General features: G+C 36.7%; 1 protein-coding gene across 2 annotated transcripts in view; it reads right to left on the reverse strand.

Moving 5' to 3' along the window:
- The window catches only part of LOC122802555 (NACHT, LRR and PYD domains-containing protein 3-like), an 826460-nt gene that overhangs the window by 190961 nt on the left and 613806 nt on the right, over positions 1-21693 (reverse strand). The window lies entirely within an intron of this gene.

Consider the following 21693-nt stretch of genomic DNA (forward strand, 5'->3'; position numbering starts at 1 on the left):
ATTTTGCTATGCCCTTTTTCGAGGTTAGTATACTGTGCCTCTGTCTAACAGTGACACAGAAGTGATACCCGGGGTAAACCTACGATCTCCGATTCACTCATCAAGATTCCTCTTGAAGAGAGTCAATGAGGGACTCTGCCTAACCTGGACTGGGATTTTATTCCAGGGTGAAGGGAGCCTCTGGATTATGAATCTGTCCCTCCAGCATGTCCTATTTATTTCAGTGCTGAGGTTCAAGTCTCTCAAGGGCGTAGCTCAATGGGATTTGGATTTTTTGAGGTGCAGCATGTCCCTTAATTCTGGGTTGGACATGGCTTTATACGTCAGGCACAGATCACCTCTGAGCAGGCTGTATGCCACTGAGTAGAGCTGGAGTTTCTTTAACCGGGCAGCATAAGGCATCTGTTTGAGCCCTTTGATCCTCTTGGTGAGGTACTTTTGGGGTCTTTCCAGTTGCTGCAGGTCTTTGGTAAGGTACATCCCAAAAGGGGCATTGTACTCGATTATGGGCCTGATGAGGGATGAGTAAAGAGGCACGATGACCTCCCCTAATCTAGATGTGAATCCCGTCATGACTAGGTGGGCTATATAAAATGTGTTTCTAACCACTTTGGCCACGTGGTTGTCAAATGAGAGATTGCTATCAACTTGGGTCCCCAGGTCCCTAATTACTTCTTCTGTACTTAATGGATTACCACCTATGTGGTAATTTGTGGGCACTTTGTTTTTGCCAAAGGGGATGACTATACACTTTTTGGCGTTTAGCTTGAGGCCATGGCTCTGGCACCAGTTGTCTGTTTCTATGAGGCCCTTTTGGAGGATGCTTGTGTCGGCTGGAGAGTCGATTATGGCACCCAGTTTGCAGTCATTTGCGAACTTGGTCAGCTACAGTCCTTCCGTGTTGGCCTGTACCTCTGAGAAATATATACCGAGCAAGAGAGGTCCCGGGACTGAGCCTTGTGGGACGCCACTTGTAACTGGTTTGGAGTCTGACATGGCTCCAGCAATTCTAAAGATGTGGGTTCTGTCCTTGAGCCAGTTTGCAACCCATCTAGTGACATAGGGGTTTATATTTAAGCTGGTGAGCTTATCTATAATGCCCGAGTGGGGTATTGTATCGAAGGCTTTTTCAAGGTCCAGGTAGGCTGTGTGGACCACCTTCCCTTCGTCAATGGCCTTGGTGACTGTTTCAAAGAAGTCGACCAGGTTTAAGAGGCAGGATTTGCCCTTAACAAAGCCGAACTGGATAGGATCCAGTGTCTGTAGGTCCCCAATATCTTTGTTTATGAAGTCCATGATGATCCTTTCCATAGCTTTGCAGACCAAGCTAGTCAGGCTTATGGGGCAATAGTTTCCAGGGTCCATTGAGGCACCACCTTTGTGGAGAGGGACCACTGTTGCTGTACGCCACTCTTTGGGTACATATCCTGTAGTAAGGCTGAGATTGAACAGTAGTTTTATGTTTGGGTTTAGCTCTTCTTGGAGTTCATGTAGGACGCAGCCCGGGACACCGTCTGGTCCCATTGATGCTGTGTTTTTTGCTTTGGAGAGGGCGGCTCTTATCTGAGCATCTGAGATGTCAGGGGGGCAGCACTCAGCTGGGATAGATATTTGCCCTTTTGGTGGGGAGGGGGGGGGAGAAGTTTGCGCTGAACCTGTCAACTAGGATGTTGGCAATGTCTGTGGGTTCGGTGTATTTTTTGTCATTTTGGACTAATTCTGAGCATATCTGGGAATTCTCACCCAGGTTCCTAACATAACTAAAGAAAGCCTTGTGATTATCCTTAGTGTCCTGTGCAATTTATTTATCGAAGCTGACCTTAGATGATTTTATGAGTGCCCATAGTTTTTTGCTAATACTGATCAGAGATGCCTTCCCTTTTTGGGATTTTGCTCTATCATGTAGTAGCTTCCTCCTTCTATTGTATAGTTTGTTTATGGCTGGGGTCCATCAGACAGGACGTCTGCCTTTAGAGGATTGGGTCTTGGTTTTATTTGGGATTGCATGATCCATGCATTCCTGAAGGTGTTCATAGAATGCATTTATAAAGGATTCTGGGGTCTGGGCCGTATTTTCCACAGGCCCGGGGGCTTTGAAGGATTCCACCTCGGTTTTGAGGAGTTTGAAATTTGCTTTAGAGAAGTTTTTCACTGTTGTTTTCTGGGCAGGGGGTGGGGTCGGGATGTGAATATCCAGTGAGATTAGTATATGGTCTGATTTTACCAGTGAGGGATACACTTCTGGTCTGGAGCATAGAGTCCCCATGTTGGTGATGATCAGGTCCAGTATGTTTTCCCCTCTTGTGGGAGTGGTAACAAGTTGTTCCATAGCATTTGAGTTTATGAATTCTAGGCACCTTTGGGCTAGGGTGTTGGAGCTAGAGTAATGCTCCCAGTCTATGTTTGGGTAGTTGAAGTCGCCCAATATAATGGTGTTTGGAGAGACCTTCATATTTTCCAGTGTTCTCAGGAAGGCCGAGTTTGTTGTGTTTTATGTGTTTATTTTATGTAGTCGGCTTTTTGAAAGTTGATCATATGGTCTCGGCCATATGAAGGTCGACTTTCTGAAAAGTCGACCATGTGAAGTAGACCTATATATATATATATATATATATATATATATATATATATATATATATATATATGTGTGTGTGTGTGTGTGTGTGTGTGTGTGTGTGTGTATATCTATATATATATATATATATATATATATATATATATATATATATATATATATATATATATATATATATATATATAGATATATATATATATATATGAGTCTACTTCTTTATGTTGGAAGCACACTTTAATGAAAAGCACTTTGCCGAGCACACTTGATTGAAAATGCATTACACCCAAACATTACATCACTGAAACTCATAATATCATATTCCATTTAGTGAATCTAATACCTATCCCTACAGTGGCAACATCCAGTGACACATTGCAACAAACTACAGCCTTCCCAATACCTAAGTTCATGAAAAGCAAACCATAGATCAAAATAAAGTGAAATCACCTAGTTTACAATTTCCTATTATATAACAATCCTGCACATCACATCACATCACATCTTCAATAAAGTAGCAATCACAGTGATATATTTCATGACAGTGTACTCCTTGTGAGAAAATATTGTTTCAAATTGCTGTTGATGATGTAAAAGAGCTCATTTCTTAGGGGATGATGGACACACAGCAGGTATCTGTACATAAAGTTCGTCAACTCTATTTTGCTCCCGGACTATACCACACATCACTGTGTGCAAGTCAGAAACATATTTACCCATCAAACACTTGAAGCTACGATGCCAAGCCTCTACTGTGGTTTGTGTTCTTGGCAAAAATAACTCATTAAGGAAAGATATATTCCAAAAGTTTATCAGAAATAATGGAGAAAACCTCATCTGTGTAGTGGATCTAGTACTAAAAGCCGCATGTTTTTCCAAAACATACCACTCAGCATTTCAAAAAGTTCCTTACCCTCCATAGGAAAACTATCCCTCAGTGCCGAGAATGTAAGAATGATATCCTCCTGTGGTAAAAAGGCTAGAGCTGCTAACTTTTTAGCTGCCATCTGGAAGGTGATACTAGAATTATATAAAGACCCTAATCCTAAACTTTGCACCTTTCTCCAAAGGTTCCTCCCGAAATGGAAAAAGCAGCCTTTGCAAGTTATATCAGTGACATTCAACTTGATGATTTTCATAGCAGTAACCTCAAAATCGCATAAAATATAATCCACTTGATACGTCAATCCATGATCATTTAGCAGGTCAAAGAGGCAGGGTCACATAAAATTATAAAATTTTAGTGACTTTTTACTCATTAAACAGAACAGTAACAGAACACTTTTACTATAAGCTTCGTACCTGACCATTAAATATATAGTATACAATTGCCGGCATGCGGTCCCTCTCACGAAGTAGGTACCATCCATTAACCAAATGTCAGACAAAGCTAAATCTTGCAAATTTTGTACAGTGCTAAACACAACTACAGTGTTGTCATTGGCAGTATCAGGCATCCATCTCTGAACAAAATTACCTCCTTTTAAAGGGAACTCTGCCACATCCATATTCAACAGGATTAAAATACTATGCCAGAAAACTTTAATCTAGCTGTCCTAAATTGCTGCAACAATGCTTGTCTGCTAGGAAGTGTAGTGGCGTACTCTAAAGAGGACAAATACATTACATCATCAGCAATCACACATGCAGAGTCTGGGGATAAGGTGACTCTTTGTTTTAAGTTGAAAAAGACAGAATATTTCTCCACATCTGTTGGGTCACCGGGATGGTTATGTATTACTGACTTCAGGAGTTCTTCGCCAGCAGTGACACGAGTAGTTACAGCTCTCCCTTCACACTTCTCAGGTACTATCCATGTACAGCACCAGTATTTTCTTGTTTTAGAACTGCATTCTAAGTAATATGTATAACCTTCAATAACTAAGATATTTTACCTCTTTGTAAGGTCGTTGTGTGGTAAACTTCTCCAAGGACTCCAGGATAGTTTTCATTTAGATTCAGCATGTTTCATTGAGTGTGAAGTACACTGAGTTACCGTTCTGCAGCTTAAATAAAGATTTCAGTGCAATACTGCCAGCTGTTGCTAATCTCGGTTAATTGAGTTTCGTTGATTTGTAGTTACAGTATAATGTGTTTTCAATCAAGTGTGCTCAGCAAAGCTCTTTTCATTAAAGTGTGCTTTCAACATAAAGAAGTAGACCCATATATATATATATATATATATATATATATATATATATATATATATATATGCATACATACATACAGTACATATACACACACGGACACACACACACACACACACACACACACACACACACACACACACACACACACACACACACACACACACACACACACACACACACACACACACACACACACACACACACACACACACACACACACACACACGCACACACATATATAGTTATAATTTTATATATATATATATATATATATATATATATATATATATATAGTTGCACACATGCATATATATAAATATATATATATATATACACACATATATATACATATATATATATATGTGATGAAAAACACGAAGCCAACCCAAGCAACTGGTAAAAGTAGTAATGTCACAAACAAAGACCCCAACTGCCGTATAAGTATGCCAACTCCACAAGATATCCTTCACAGATGATTGTCACTATCGAAACCAAATGCTGCGGTTTAAACCAAGTACAAATGCTGTAAAAACCAAGAGCAGCAATATAATGTAGACCAAGTATGGAAACTTTCATATAAACTTTTAATTGTAAAAACGTAAGCGCTTTCGCGGATACAGCCGCTTCTTCAGACGTTATACACAAAAATACATTTAAATCACCGTTTAAATAAAAATACATCACTTCCTGATTCATACGTCACAGATACTTAAAAACATATAGAAACAATTAAAATGCATTACCTACTGAATGCCAAGTACCATTGTAAAACAATATTCATAAGTACAATGAACTATATAGCATTGTGTGATCTAAAACCAAATATATTATATTAAAATAAATGGTATGATTTACCTCAAAGGTCTAGCTTTCAAGATGGGTTTGATCGGAACACTATCATTAAGGCCAACGCCCCTATGTGCAGCTAAACAAAGTATCCATCTAGTTTCAGCCTCCTCAGTAGAATTTACAATATCGCCCCCTCTGATGCCTAATTCCTCAACATGCAGCACTTGGAACAAAAAGGAATGATGCTGACCCTGTGAAAGCATATGTTTTGCGATGGCGCTATGTGTCTCACCTCTAGAAAATCCATACAAATGGTCCCTTATCTGTTCCCTTAATGATCTATTCGTCTTCCCGACGTAGAAGCAGAAACAGATCTGACAGTGCGCAACATACACAACATTTCTTGTCTTACAGTCAGATCTGTTTCTCAGCTCCCATAGTCTCCCATCGTTAGGATTTTTAAAAAAACCTAGAGGTGTCCACAAATGCACACTGCGCACAGGTGCCACACTTTTTGGTCCCCATGTGCCAAGCTGGTAGACTGGCATGGTTGTCTATACATAAGTTCGGGAAACAAAGTTGTTGTTTCAAATTCTTTAAGTTCTTATATACATATTTGGGATAGTTGCCAACTAGGCTCCTAGTGTCATCATTAATGGTAAGGACATTCCAGTTCTTTTGGATTGCCTGTTCTACCGGCCACGAATTGTTGCCAAGTGGTAAAACCAGAGGTACCTGTTTATTGTTGTCTAGTGACCTACATGCAGGAGTTTCTTGTTCTGAATAGAAAGGTTTTCCTCTTGTCCTCCTTAATCGTATTACTTGTTCAAATACCGTGTCAATATCTGTGAGTGGATACCCCCTGTTCATAAAGGTTTGTTTCAGATCATCAAGTTCTGAAAAGAACTGTGTATCTACAGAGCATAACCTAGAAATTCTGAGAGCTTGGCCTTTAATGATATTTCGAAAAGTTCTGGAATCATGCATACTGTCATAAGTCAAAAATGAAGCTTTATAACAAGACTTTCTATATAGTGTAGATTCATAGCCAGTTGTTACTTTGTAAATGGTGGTATCTAAATAATTAATAGAAACTGGTGAATATTCCATAGTGAAGGTTAGAAAACCTCCAAGCCTATTCAAATCACTTACAAACCCTGTCAAGGACTGTGCATCTCCTCGCCATAGGAGAAAGAGGTCATCCACAAATCGTCTAAAAAAGACTATATGTGGATTGTCGATCAAAACCTCCTTCTCCCACGCTGCCATCACTAAATTGGCGTAAGAGTTAGCACAACTGGTGCCCATCGCGACACCAGTTGTTTGTTTGTAGAGTTTGTCCATGAATATAAAGACATTGTTGTCTAAAACTGTTTCCAATAAAAGACACAAGAGGTCAGCTTCAGAATTTGATACAAATTCTAACAACAAAGATCTAACAAGTTGTATCCCTTCATTATTCGGTATGCAAGTAAACAAAGATACAACATCTAATGTGACTAACAGTAAATCATCCATATTGTCAATGTCGGCCATATAACCATACAAATCACGTAGGAATTGTCCTGTATCTTTTAACACATAAGGAAAACGGGACAGAATTAATTTAAGTCTCTGGTCTAGATATACAGAAATCGGTTCTGTGAACCATCCAGAGCCCGCTACTATGGGACTGAGAGGAGGGCAAATAGGATCTTTGTGTACCTTGGGTAGTCCGTTGATTCTTGGTATGATAGGAAAATCTACCCAAAAGTAATTCAACAAGTCATTGCTCAGCAAATTCAAAGATTTACATTCACTCAACATGTTATGAAAGCTAGACAATAATCCATCAATGTCATCAAAACTGATGGGTTGGTATGCTGTCGTACTTAATAATTCTAGCATTTTGGTGGTATAAAATTGTCTATCCATAATCACGATCTGACCACCCTTATCCGCAGGTCGTATTATAATGTCACTGTTGTTCTTAAGCTCTATCAGAGCTCTCTTCTGTGCTTGTGACAAGTTATTGTCAAAACCATGCGGGGGAGCAGAACTCATATTATGATAAATGTCGTTTTCCACACCTTTAATAAACATATCTAGATCAGGTTGTAAGTGCGGATTAATTAGACTTTTGCGTTTAAGTACTGAACCATTGTTGTTGGTAGCTTCTTTATGCATAAGTTTCAGATTAACACTTCTCGCAAACAATCTAACTGATAATAACATGTCACTAATATCTGCACTCATGCAAGGTATAAATGTCAAACCTTTGTTCAGCAGTGTCTTCTCATCAGTTGAAAGTTCATAGTTGGAAATATTCCAAATTAGCGATTGTTTCCCGGATTTATGCATAGACAAACATGCCAGCCTACCAGCTTGGCACATGGGGACTAAAAAGTGTGGTACCTGTGCGCAGTGTGCGTTTGTGGACACCTCTAGGTTTTTTAAAAATCCTAACGATGGGAGACTATGGGAGCTGAGAAACAGATCTGACTGTAACACAAGAAATGTTGTGTATGTTGCGCACTGTCAGATCTGTTTCTGCTTCTACGTCGGGAAGACGAATAGATCATTAAGGGAACGGATAAGGGACCATTTGTATGGATTTTCTAGAGGTGAGACACATAGCGCCATCGCAAAACATATGCTTTCACAGGGTCAGCATCATTCCTTTTTGTTCCAAGTGCTGCATGTTGAGGAATTAGGCATCAGAGGGGGCGATATTGTAAATTCTACTGAGGAGGCTGAAACTAGATGGATACTTTGTTTAGCTGCACATAGGGGCGTTGGCCTTAATGATAGTGTTCCGATCAAACCCATCTTGAAAGCTAGACCTTTGAGGTAAATCATACCATTTATTTTAATATAATATATTTGGTTTTAGATCACACAATGCTATATAGTTCATTGTACTTATGAATATTGTTTTACAATGGTACTTGGCATTCAGTAGGTAATGCATTTTAATTGTTTCTATATGTTTTTAAGTATCTGTGACGTATGAATCAGGAAGTGATGTATTTTTATTTAAACAGTGATTTAAATGTATTTTTGTGTATAACGTCTGAAGAAGCGGCTGTATCCGCGAAAGCGCTTACGTTTTTACAATTAAAAGTTTATATGAAAGTTTCCATACTTGGTCTACATTATATTGCTGCTCTTGGTTTTTACAGCATTTGTACTTGGTTTAAACCGCAGCATTTGGTTTCGATAGTGACAATCATCTGTGAAGGATATCTTGTGGAGTTGGCATACTTATACGGCAGTTGGGGTCTTTGTTTGTGATATATATATATATATATACATATAATATATATATATATATATATATATATATATATATATATATATATATATATATATATATATATATATATATATATATATATATATATATAGAGAGAGAGAGAGAGAGTTATATATTCTTTGCATGCTTTATTTTATGTGACCCACACAAAAACAAATCTTGCTGACAAAACAGGAATCCATGGTGAAAAATTATGGACATGTGTCCAGTTGGACTATCCCAGTAAATAAATGTAAAATAAATAAAAAATAAAATAAATAAATGGCATTCTATAAGAATAAAGCCAATGAACTGCTTATAAAAATGCCTTTGCTTGCATTTTACTGTAGACTGTACAGAGTAAAGTATTTTTGTTTTACTTTATTAATTTGTCAATCATATGAGCTCACTGTTCTTGAAAATTAGGCTTAATTTTCAAAAACAGTTGTGCATTATGGGGTTCTAGAGTCATATTCCGTCTGCACGGGTATTCTGTAATACTGAAAATATTGTATTAAGCGCACCTTGGAATGTCCAGTGTGAAGGTTTAGCCAGTTTATATTTATTGTGGTCTTCTATGCATCAGTATGTAGAAAATATTTATTATAAATATCAGGCGAACAGTAAATCACCACTGAGTGCACTCTGACTCCTGTGGAAACAAGATGAAAAGCCATGGACTACTCTGCATGTAAACTCTTCTGGCTTGTATTTTTGGGAAAATATTCTGATTTAAATAGATAGATGCTCATTCTAAGTGGTTGGATGTATGTATATACCAAGATTTTTGCTTTTCTACATACAGCCATTGAAAAACTGAGACAAGATTGTAGCATACATGATATTTCACAAATGGTGCAATTTTGCAATTGATTTTGTTTTCACTGGTGTGGACTTTACAAAGTTTATGTGCAAAAAATGGAATTCATCAAGTAACTATCCTGCTTTACACTATATCCTCTCCTACTCAGTCCCCTCACTAACTGTACCTATAGATTGTTCATGAACAAATCTCCCTCTTCCTTTGATTCCTGCCATCTTATAAACTACAGTCAGATTAATATTTCTTATCTTCCTCTATAATAGCTCTCATCCTTCACCTTATCTCTCTGTACTGCTTATAGCCCTCTACCATCAATCTCTCTACATCCAAACACAATTCAATAAGTACGCTTTGTTTACTAGCCTTCATTACCGCACTTATTCTTACACTATTAACAGACATCTCACCACTGAAATTCATCCCCATTCATATCAGTATTTCCCCTCACCTATAGCCTTAAACATCAACACATTTCAGAATCACCTGTAAACCCGCAGAATAAACAAAATCGATTACTCTACATTTCATCTCTTACTTTTCCCAAACAAACCCTCCCTACTTCCTACTTTTAACTACAGCTTCATTCTCTTCCCTTCACCAATACCTGAATAGTTTAACTAGCATCTCCCAGCCATATACATGTTTTGTGATAACCTTTATGTTATCCATATATATATATATATATATATATATATATATATATATATATATATATATATGAACCTACTTTACACCCCACCTCTTAACTACAGTATTAAAATTTTCTGTCCTACCTAGTTCCTTCCTTTAGCTCCATTTCTTTGAATTCCCAAACAGTACTCACATGATTTGTTATTTACTTGACAGACACACTAATATGCCTCTTCAAAATACTCAGTGTTCAATATCTACTAATGCATAAGTATCTTTTATATTGTAATAGTTTGCTTTTATTTCATATTTTATATGAAATAATTGTTAGAGTGTGCTCAACAATATGCTAAGGTTGAAAGTAACTTTGCTATAATTTTGCAACATAAATAAGGTATAAGATAAAGCTTGCTTAAATGTAGAAATAGAGTTTAGTAATATGTAATCAGCATCCATACTAAATTACCATGGCTTGGAAAAGGAATCTGCTGAATGGACATTTTTCCCTTACAGACTTAAAAACAGGATGTATGCAAGAGCAAAAATGCAAAATCTGCTTTTAAAGAATGGACAATGACACTGTGACAATGTGTTTCCTCAAAAATATGTTTTTCTGCATGGAAAACAGGACATGTTTATCAGCATTGGCACAAGAACAGATGTTCTTATACAAAGATCCAAATAGAATACAGGATGTTCACACTGTCAGAAAAGCTGGTCTCTTACAATGTGTTTCCTCAAAAACATGTTTTTCTGCATGGACAACAGGACACTGTTATCAGCATTGGCAAAAGAACAGATGTTCTTATACAAAGATCCAAATAGAATACAGGATGTTCACACTGTCAAAAAAGCTGGTCTCTTACAAGACATTCTTAAACAAGGAAGCTTAGTATTGTTTCTACAGGATGAGCAATTCTCCAAAATAGAATATCAAGAGGAAATGTATATGTTTATGCATGACTAAAAGTGTATATAAAGAGCTGTATAAATCCAGTTATGTTAGAGGTATGGTAGGGACTCATTTGTCCTGAGGTAAATGTTATATCTCTCACATCATCTGTACTATATGAGAAGTAAAGTTGGAACAGTACTTTAAGCTGCAACGTTGGTCCATTTGGTTTATTATAAAAAGTTATTTGTTACTGCTCTCTAAAGTTGATGCTGCAAAGTATATTCTCTCATCAGTGTATATTCTGCAAGTTTCTGTATGCAACAGACTGTGAATGCAAATATAACCAGACTTTGAATTTTAGCAGAATCCAGCCAGCAAGACTGAGTGTCTTAAGAACACTTCAACTCCATCACACCAAGCAGTAAGCAGCTCCATGTAATTTTTCAATGGCAAGCTAGCCTGCATTTGAACCTACAATCTGCATTCAAACACAGGAGGAGTGATGGTAAGCCCTGCAGAGGGTCACTTCAGTTAAATTGCAGTAACTAACATTTGTACGTATGTGTAAATCCTAAACAGAAGTATTCCAGTTTATGCAGGTTGCAGTAGTACAGTTTTTTAGACGTCTACATCCGGAGTGAGACTGAAGTTCCATTTGCAGTGCCATAACTTCGCTAAGAAAAGGTGGATATCCACTAGCACAGCAGTCCACTGCCTGTTGTGCTTTCCCAGCTTCTTGAGTGACTTTAAAAAATTTCCAGCCATCTGCAACAACAGCCTGATCACCTGTTTTCTTGCTCACTGGTAAGACTTTTTTCTACGTCACATTTTTTTTTTTAGTATGGATGCTATCAGGCAGAATTCTAGCAAATGTAAGCCAAGTTTTACTCTTAATGTAGCAGAACAACCAGATAAAATATGAAGTAAATTGCAATGTTGGTATACACAACACATTAGTAAGTGTAAAACCTTGCTAGGGCAAGTTGACATACCAGCATTATGTAAGTGGATTGTAACATTTGATTGGTATTTGCAATAAAAAAATGAAGTATATCATAGTAAATGTTTATTGTGTGATTCAAAGGAAACTGTATTTTGTGTAATATGCCACAAACAAGTATTGCATGATATAAAAAGATAGACTGTGCAGACAGATCTGTTCATGATAAAGAATTAATTAAGGGTACACAGTTTTCATTATATCCAGATGTAAAGCAGTTATGTCCTGTCAGTACATTAATTTCTGAATTACAACAGCAATCAAATCTGTTATTGACAGAGTCCCCTGTAGATCTTGTAACTCCCTTTAAAAATGATGTACAAGCATGGAATGATGCCACGGCTACACATACAGATGAGGACAGAAACAAAGCTTATGATACATTGACAGAAGAATTTAATAAGTTTTTAAAAGAGAAACAAAATGAGTTTAAAATGTTCAAAACTGACATCCAAGATCTCTGTCAAAAGTGCATAGGAGCTCTGCAGTCAACAGAGGAATCCAATAACAGGTATCATACATCCCTTAAACACTTACAGGTAGAAATAACAGACCTTAAACAGCATCTGAAGGAAAAGGAAGAAGAATTAGATGAATTAACAGAGACTAACCTCCAAAATACTATTTTGATATCCCAGCTTAAGGAAGAGTTAAAAAACACAAAACCAGTCCAAATTATAGAACAGGGACAGGGAACCACTGCAGATTTATATACACAGTCTAGATTATTACAGAGTTTACCACAGTGGAATGATAAAAAGGCATATTTTATAACATGCTTACATTTGAAGAATGGGTGGCATATGCAGCAGGATCTGGACAGATGCATTACTTAGATGTTTCTGGATTTTCATTCCCAAATGTTTTAAAACTTTCATACAATTAAAACAAGATGATTATCAGTTGAACACTAAAGTAGAACGTATGACAGCCGTTTTAATGGCATTTACACAAGGGCAGCCTCTCACAGCCAAATTATTAGATAATTTTAAAATTACTATCACAGATAAATTAATGGAACAAAGTGATCATTTTAGACTTGCATTTCAAATCATATATAAAAAAACAGACAGAGACATGGGAAAAAGAGACATACAAAAACAGTTAATACATTGCTTCTTAGAAGAAGTCAAAGGGGTTCCAGGGGATATTAAATGTATCTACAAAGAAAATTCTGATACCCTCACTGATTTGGTACAAAAACTAATGAGGGGACAGACTATGGCCGATGATGGTACTTTATACTCACACCATATCTTTGCATTTAAAGATAATAGTGAGCCATTTGAAGTAATTGGTGAAGTCAAAAACAGGGGAAGGCAAAGATGGTGTGACCAACCACCAGCAGAAAGAGCTGTGTCAGCACCACCAGCTCCTGCTTCTATGCTTGTAGTACCAGGATCAAGCACAGGTAATGAGCAAAAGGCACCAACATGCTTCTTTTGTAAAAAAATAGGACACGTTAAGCAAAATTGTGATCATTACAAAGCCTGGCGCAAAAAGAAGGAAGAACAGGGAGTGTTTCCAAAAAGAGAGCAAACAAATTTACAAGAAAAGTCAGAAAAGCAGGATTATGTACAAAAACCTTACAATATTAGTAAAAACAGTTATAAGAGCCATCAATATACAGGAAAAGGGAAAGTATGCCCGGTAGATTTTCAAACAGTTTCACCTGTAAATCCGAAACATTTGATAGAACAGGCAGAAGGAATAGCTAGGCAACAGTTAAAAAAAGTGATTGAAAAACCTAAATATATAGATCATTCAGACACAGAAGAAGATGACAAACAAAAACATGAGGTGTGGCATATTGCATTTGATAATAAAGGAGAGGATGAGTGGATTTCCTTACAATAGGGATGTGCCCCCCCCTACTCTGGTATCTTTCCTGACTACCTTTAAAAAGGGTCGAGATGGACGACCACTGATTGATATTTGGGTAGAGGGGTCACTGTGGAAAAATGTCTTAATAGACACAGGAGCAGCAGTATCTGTCACAAACAGACAGTTACCAGCAAATCCTATAAAAAAGGTTTGCATTTCAGCATTTAATGGCAAAGGATGCTATGCAGTGAGTAGCCAAAATGTGGACATAAAGTTTAGTCAAGAGGGACAGATATGGAAGGGTGCATTTTTAATGTATCCATCTTGCACAAATACCATTATTGGTATGGACATTCTAGGACCTTTAGGCATAGTAATTGATTTACCTAATGAAATTCTGTGGATGGGAGACAAACAACAAAGAGAGGAAGAGCAAAATACAGGTTGCTATGCAATCTCTCTACCTGACAAACCTGAAAAGCCTACAGGCTATGTAAATACAGACAGTGAGGATGTATGGAAGCATTTACAACAGCAATTCCCAAATCTGTGGTTCAAGGGTCCCAGTGATTGTGGGAAACTAGAAAGCCCAGTAGGAATAGGAAGTGATCAGGACTATATACCACCTTTTCAAAAACAATATCCTATTCCTAGGGAAGCATAAGAACATATGGAAAAATGTATTGCAGAATGGGAAAAAGAAGGGATTATACAAAAAGGCAACAGTCCTACAAATTCACCAATCTGGCCAGTTAAGAAAAAAGATGGTAGTTATCGTCTTGTTATTGATTTACGAAAGGTTAATCAATATACCACTCCTAGAGCACACTTGATTCTAGGAGTCCCAGAGTTGGCTGCACATATTAAGCCACAAAGTAAGTGGTTTACAGTAATAGATTTAGCAAATGGCTTTTTTGCAGTGCCACTCAGGAAAAAAGATTGGCCAAGATTTGCCTTTACATTTAAAAACCAGCAATATGTTATGACAAGGTTACCACAAGGGTTTCAAAACAGTCCAGTTATTTTTCATCAGACAGTAGGATCCATTCTACAACATTTGGAAAAGGATGATTCAGTAATACATTACATTGACGATATTTTAATTCAGTCAGAAACAGTAGAGGAGCATGTATGGCTTCTTAAGAGAGTTTTTCATACTCTACAGCAAGCAGGGTTTAAGGTTAAAAGTGAAAAAATTCAGTTTATGACACAAAAAGTTAAGTTTCTAGGTACTATTATAAAACCAACAGGAAGATCTCCTTGCCCTGTATGTGTACAAGGCATTTTACAAATGGAAAAGCCACTGATTATAGCAGACTTACATAAATTCATGGGAATCGTGAATTACAATAGGGAATTTATAGAGGATTATGCAGCCGTGGCTGCTCCCTTATACAAAATGTTACATGAACAAAAGAACTCCACCTTTTTAGAGTGGGGATCTCATGAAGAGGAGGCATTTTCACAGATAAAAATAAAACTAGCATAAGCTACAGAACTAATAGCTCCCACTCCAAGGTTACCATTTGTGTTACAAGCAGCAGCAGGAAAAAAAAACACTGTCTGTGGTACTACTACAGGAATGGCCACATGGTAGTGACAACAGAATGGAAAAAACATTACGCCCAGTCACTTTATTTAGCAGGAAGATGACTCCAGTGGAACTGGGCTACCATCCATGTATACAGCAGTTATTAGCCATTTACTGGGGTATTAAACAAACTGAATATTTTACCGTATTTTCCAGCATTATAGTACAAACACCACATCAAGCTGTAAAAGCTTTGATAGACAGTTTTGAAATGAATAAAATTACAGATGGTATTAGTCAGGCAGTCTTTGCAAAATGGATGGCACTTTTTGGAATGAAAACTGTTATTATACAGACAGGGGATAAATACCATTTGTCAAACCATATGGGATATGAAGGAAAACAGCATAACTGTTTAGAAAAGATAATGTCACCTGAGGTGCAATTTTTAGCATCTGATTTTGATCACTTTAAGCCATCCATCTTTGTGGATGGAGCACGATATTGGGACCAAGGCAGATACTGGACAGGATTTGCCATAGTTCCAGAGAATCCACAACTGGGTTCTCCTGAACTAATCAAGTTACCAGGGCATATGTCAGCTCAAAGAGCTGAACTGGAGGCAGTACTGTATGTGCTAAAGTATTACAATCCTATTAACATTTTTCAGATAGTGCTTATGTAGTAAATTCTTTAAGACTACATATGGAAACCTGGGTAAGACGAGGATTTGTGGATAGTGTAGGTAAACCATTATGGCATGCTGAAGTATTAAAAGACATATATAAAGTTATAACAATGTCAAAACAACAAGGACAGTATAGCATCTTAAAAGTAAAAGCACATCAAAAGCCAACCAGTGAAACTTACAGATTAAATGTGTTAGCTGATACTTTGGCCAAACAAGCAGCACAAAATGGAAAAGAACTTCCAGAATATGAGTATGCCAATGTAGAAGTTAGTGTCTTAAAAGAGCTAGATAAAGAGTCAATAGAGAAAGACCTTGTAAATATACAAAAACAACAGGGCTTAAAAGAAGAAACCGATCAGTGCAGATTGGCATGTATACCACCAAAGGAGTACTATGCATACACGACCTCCAAAGGGTTACAGTTGCCATATGTACCATTTCAGTTGGCACGCCAGTTGGTCAAGTTAAATCACCAAATACTGGGCCATATAGGAACTGATAAGTTATGGGCAGTTGTAAAAGAAAAGTATTGGAACCCACATTTAAAAAAGGTCTGCAAACTGATTATAGAAGAATGTTTAATCTGTCTGCAGGTAAATGCTAGAAGCAAAAGGCCTCAGTTACATCGAGTACAGCCAGCGGATGGGCCATGGTATGCAGTTCAAATAGATTATGCAGGTCCATTACCAACAACAAAGGGAGGTTACAGATATCTACTAGTAGTAGTGGACGTCTTTTCAAAATGGGTAGAAGCAATGCAACAGCAGAAGGCTTATGGAAAAATATTTTCTGTCATTGGGGATGGCCATGGGTCATAGAGTCAGACAATGGCCCACAGTTTGTTAGCGATCTCATTAAACAAATGTGTAATTTGTTAGGCATACAGCAAATGTTTCATGTACCATACCATCCACAATCTAATGGCATTGTAGAATGTATGAATCGGACGTTAAAAGAACGTCTAAAAAAGGCATGCTTGGAAAAGGGCAATACATGGGTACATCATCTGCCTGGTATTTTAATGGGTATTCGAGCAACACCAAACAGCAAAACAGGTATTTCTACTAAAAACAAATGTGAAATAATGACAGGCCACAAAATGCTCATACAATTACCATTTGATCCAGATTTACCTAATGGTAGGCCCATGCTAGAAATTAGCAAACATCAGGAATGGCTAAAACAACTTACTAGTATATGTGACTATAATGCAAGGGAGCAAGCATTCTATCTATGGAACAAGGTGCCAATATTACCAGCTGAAGAAAACCTTCCCTGTGGAACCAAAGTATTGGTAAAAACATTCCAAATGGAAGGACCATGGGCTAGCAATTGGCAAGGCCCTTTTGAAGTAGTGGAACAAATTGGACCATTAGTGTACAAAATCAAAGGAAAAAAGAAAAACAGAACAATGTCGGTACATAAAGATCAACTAAGAATGATAAAAAATAGTGAGCAATGTAAATCTGATTAAATGTTTTCTTTTGTAGGTTTCCAACAGAGAAAACCATAATGAAATTGACATGGTTTAAAGTGCATCCTTTTGGAAATCCAGTTTCGGATGACCAAAGGCAAAATGATTCAACAATGGAATTTCTATTTAAAGGATGTTTTTTTAAATTGATAATAGCTATCATACTAACTATTATTGTATTGCTTAGTATTAAATTATACTTACAACCTGTTAATCAAACTGTAAAGTTACATAAGAGAGAGAGTAAAGAAATGTGGAAAAATGAACAAGACTGGTCACCATCTTTTAACACTTTTTTAGCAAGACAATGTTGGTATGCAAAAAGCATGAATGTTTCTAATTGTTGGGTATGTAGTTTAATACCAAAAATAACAGGGGTAATGCCTCTAATACATATTCCACTAAATTCTCTTAGTAGTTGGAGAGTATTAATAAATGAAACAGGAGATCAAGTTATAAATGTACAATTATGTAAAGCAAGAGTACAGTTATCTGCTATAGTGCAGGGGATCACATGTTTTCAACAAAATGGAACTGTTCCAGTGGGTAATAGCAATTGTATTCAAACAATTGAAATGATAAATTTTCACAACCACATACCACTACGTGGAGTATTTTCTCATGGTTTTCCTATTTTAATACCAATTAAGGGTCAGTTAATATTAAGTGACACAGCAGTATTTCATTTTTCACAAAATGATAAAAATGAGTGTAAAACTAATATTACATGTTGGAAAAGTAAAACAGATAAAAACTTTACAGTTGTACATGATAAAACTCCTACTATGGGGCAAGTAAATGGCAGTCTGGTAAATAGCAGTGTTGCTCTATCAGATGGGTTATATTACATCTGTGGTAAATATGCTTATAAATGGTTACCAAAGGGATGGGATGGCACCTGTTATATAAGATTAGTGGTACCAGCAATGCATCATGTAAAAGAGTTACCAAAAGGAAACATTAGAAATACAAAAAAGAAAAGGGATATATTACCTGCAATTGAAAGTCCAGAAAATCCAGTAGACACCTTAGATACATCATGTATATATCATCAAAATCTTGATTATATTAAATTAAAAGATATGGATTTAGGAGATGATGTAATCTCTGGAGCAGGTATTTTCCCTTGGTACAGGGCTGCAAAAGCCATCTGGGAACTATCTAAACTAGTTGAGGTATTGGCAAATGCCACTTTCAATGCAGTCCTTGACATTACTGTCGAAATGACAGCAATACGAACTATGGTTTTGCAAAATCGAATGGCATTAGATTACATATTAGCATCACAAGGGGGTACATGTGCTTTAATAGGAGAACAATGTTGTACATTTATTCCAGACAAAACAGAATCTGTAAAAGCGCATTTAGAAGTGATTGCACAAGTGTCTCAACATACTAGAAAAAACTGGAATGATGACTGGAGTGAATGGTTTAGTAATCTATTTACAGGATGGACAGGAAAAATCACTGTATTTTTAATTTCTTTTATTGTTATTGTAATGCTTGGTTGCATATTATTTACATGTATTAAAGTCTGCATAGCAAAAGCTAGTCAAGTTACTGTTGTTAATTGTCATAATGAAAAAGTATTACCAAATAATGCTGAATTTATTTCTCTAGTTTAAAATAAAAAAAAAGAGGGAATTGTTAGAGTGTGCTCAACAATATGCTAAGGTTGAAAGTAACTTTGCTACAATTATGCAACATAAATAAGGTATAAGATGAAGCTTGCTTAAATGTAGAAATAAAGTTTAGTAATATGTAATCAGCATCCATACTAAATTACCATGGCTTGGAAAAGGAATCTGCTGAATGGACATTTTTCCCTTACAGACTTAAAAACAGGATGTATGCAAGAGCAAAAATGCAAAATCTGCTTTTAAAGAATGGACAGTGACACTGTGACAATGTGTTTCCTCAAAAATATGTTTTTCTGCATGGAAAACAGGACATGTTTATCAGCATTGGCACAAGAACAGATGTTCTTATACAAAGATCCAAATAGAATGCAGGATGTTCACACTGTCAGAAAAGCTGGTCTCTTACAATGTGTTTCCTCAAAAACATGTTTTTCTGCATGGACAACAGGACACTGTTATCAGCATTGGCAAAAGAACAGATGTTCTTATACAAAGATCCAAATAGAATACAGGATGTTCACACTGTCAAAAAAGCTGGTCTCTTACAAGACATTCTTAAACAAGGAAGCTTAGTATTGTTTCTACAGGATGAGCAATTCTCCAAAATAGAATATCAAGACGAAATGTATATGTTTATGCATGACTAAAAGTGTATATAAAGAGCTGTATAAATCCAGTTATGTTAGAGGTATGGTAGGGACTCATTTGTCCTGAGGTAAATGTTATATCTCTCACATCATCTGTACTATATGAGAAGTAAAGTTGGAACAGTACTTTAAGCTGCAACGTTGGTCCATTTGGTTTATTATAAAAAAGTTATTTGTTACTGCTTTCTAAAGTTGATGCTGCAAAGTACATTCTCTCATCAGTGTATATTCTGCAAGTTTCTGTATGCAACAGACTGTGAATGCAAATATAACCAGACTTTGAATTTTAGCAGAATCCAGCCAGCAAGACTGAGTGTCTTAAGAACACTTCAAATCCATCACACCAAACAGTAAGCAGCTCCATGTAATTTTTCAATAATCTAATTAGAAAATAAATGTAAAATTGTTAATGTACATTACTCAGTGCCTGTTTATATATATTACTAGATGTCTGTATTACTAATGCATTGGAGCTTTAATCCCTGGGCCTCTGCTGAACAGGGTTTTTTGACTAGGCCCAGTCGGACATATCTGGTAAGCAAAAACAAAATAACTAACTAAATAAATAAATAGATAATGTTACTGCAACATTTCATCCTTTCTCCAATGGCCTGGAAAATGACTGCTGTGCAAACTTTGAAGAAAAGGATGAAAACTGAAAAGAGAGATTGTGTAAATGAAACTGTCATGGCTCTTCTTCATTTCCATAATTATTTCTCAGACAATAACATATTTGTTTTTAGCAGAAATGCTGATGTTGCAAAGGCTGCGAGCCACATCAACGGTTCTGCCAGATCTGAAAGCAAACATTCAGGGAAGCCATTGAATTAAGAAACAGACATTTGATAAACATGCAGCATTTTGAACTTTTGCACTCGAAATCTATGTGAGAAAATTTGAGTTGTGTGTAAAGTGCTTAATGTAAAATTAGATTTCTGAGAAGTTACTCTTACAGTAATGCATAATATTACAGTTTATCCACCTTTATACACTTTTCTTTCTTGCTCATAGTTTTCATCATATATGCTCATATCCCTATGACCTATAGTGGTCTCATTCCAGTGTTTTGTGGAAGCCTGGTTGGTGCTTAAGGCACTAATATATTTGTGTGTGTGTGTGTGTGTGTGTGTGTGTGTGTGTGTGTGTGTGTGTGTGTGTGTGTGTATGTGGTGTTTGTATCTAGCCATTAGTCTGTAAGCTAGGATTAAAGGAAAACAAGTAGTTAAATAAACGTTTTGATTATAATTGTAAACAGACGTTTACAATGAGTTGTTGGAATAGATCATGACAAAAATCAAACTTGGATAGAGAATCCAAATTGCACTGGAGAATTATGAGGCTTTATTGAGGATGCTGGTTAAGCTGTAAGAGGCAGCAGAATTGCTAGCCTTTGCTTATGAAACATCAGCTGTAACTAAGCAATACGCTAATAATACTTTTATCATGAAATCATATAGAGGAGATGGAGAGAGGGTTGCAGTAATCTCTCCTCTAAGACCCATTGCCATCATAATAACCTTACACAAATCACTGTTATCTTCCTCTATGAGGTTCACCATAACAGTATATCATAAAAATGAGCAGATTTCCCAGCAGTATTTGTATACTCATGAGAGATGGACTTTTACAGGTTCTCCTTTAATACATGTCTGCAAAACTTGTCCTGCTTCAGGAATGCATTTCCCGTTTGTAATATTTTGTGAAAGTGTGGGCAATAATCCCTCAGGTGGCTTCTAACATACCCTGTGCAGAG

The sequence above is a fragment of the Protopterus annectens genome, chromosome 5.part0 (assembly GCF_019279795.1).
Source record: "Protopterus annectens isolate FY-2018-M chromosome 5.part0, PAN1.0, whole genome shotgun sequence".
Lineage (NCBI taxonomy): Eukaryota > Metazoa > Chordata > Ceratodontiformes > Protopteridae > Protopterus > Protopterus annectens.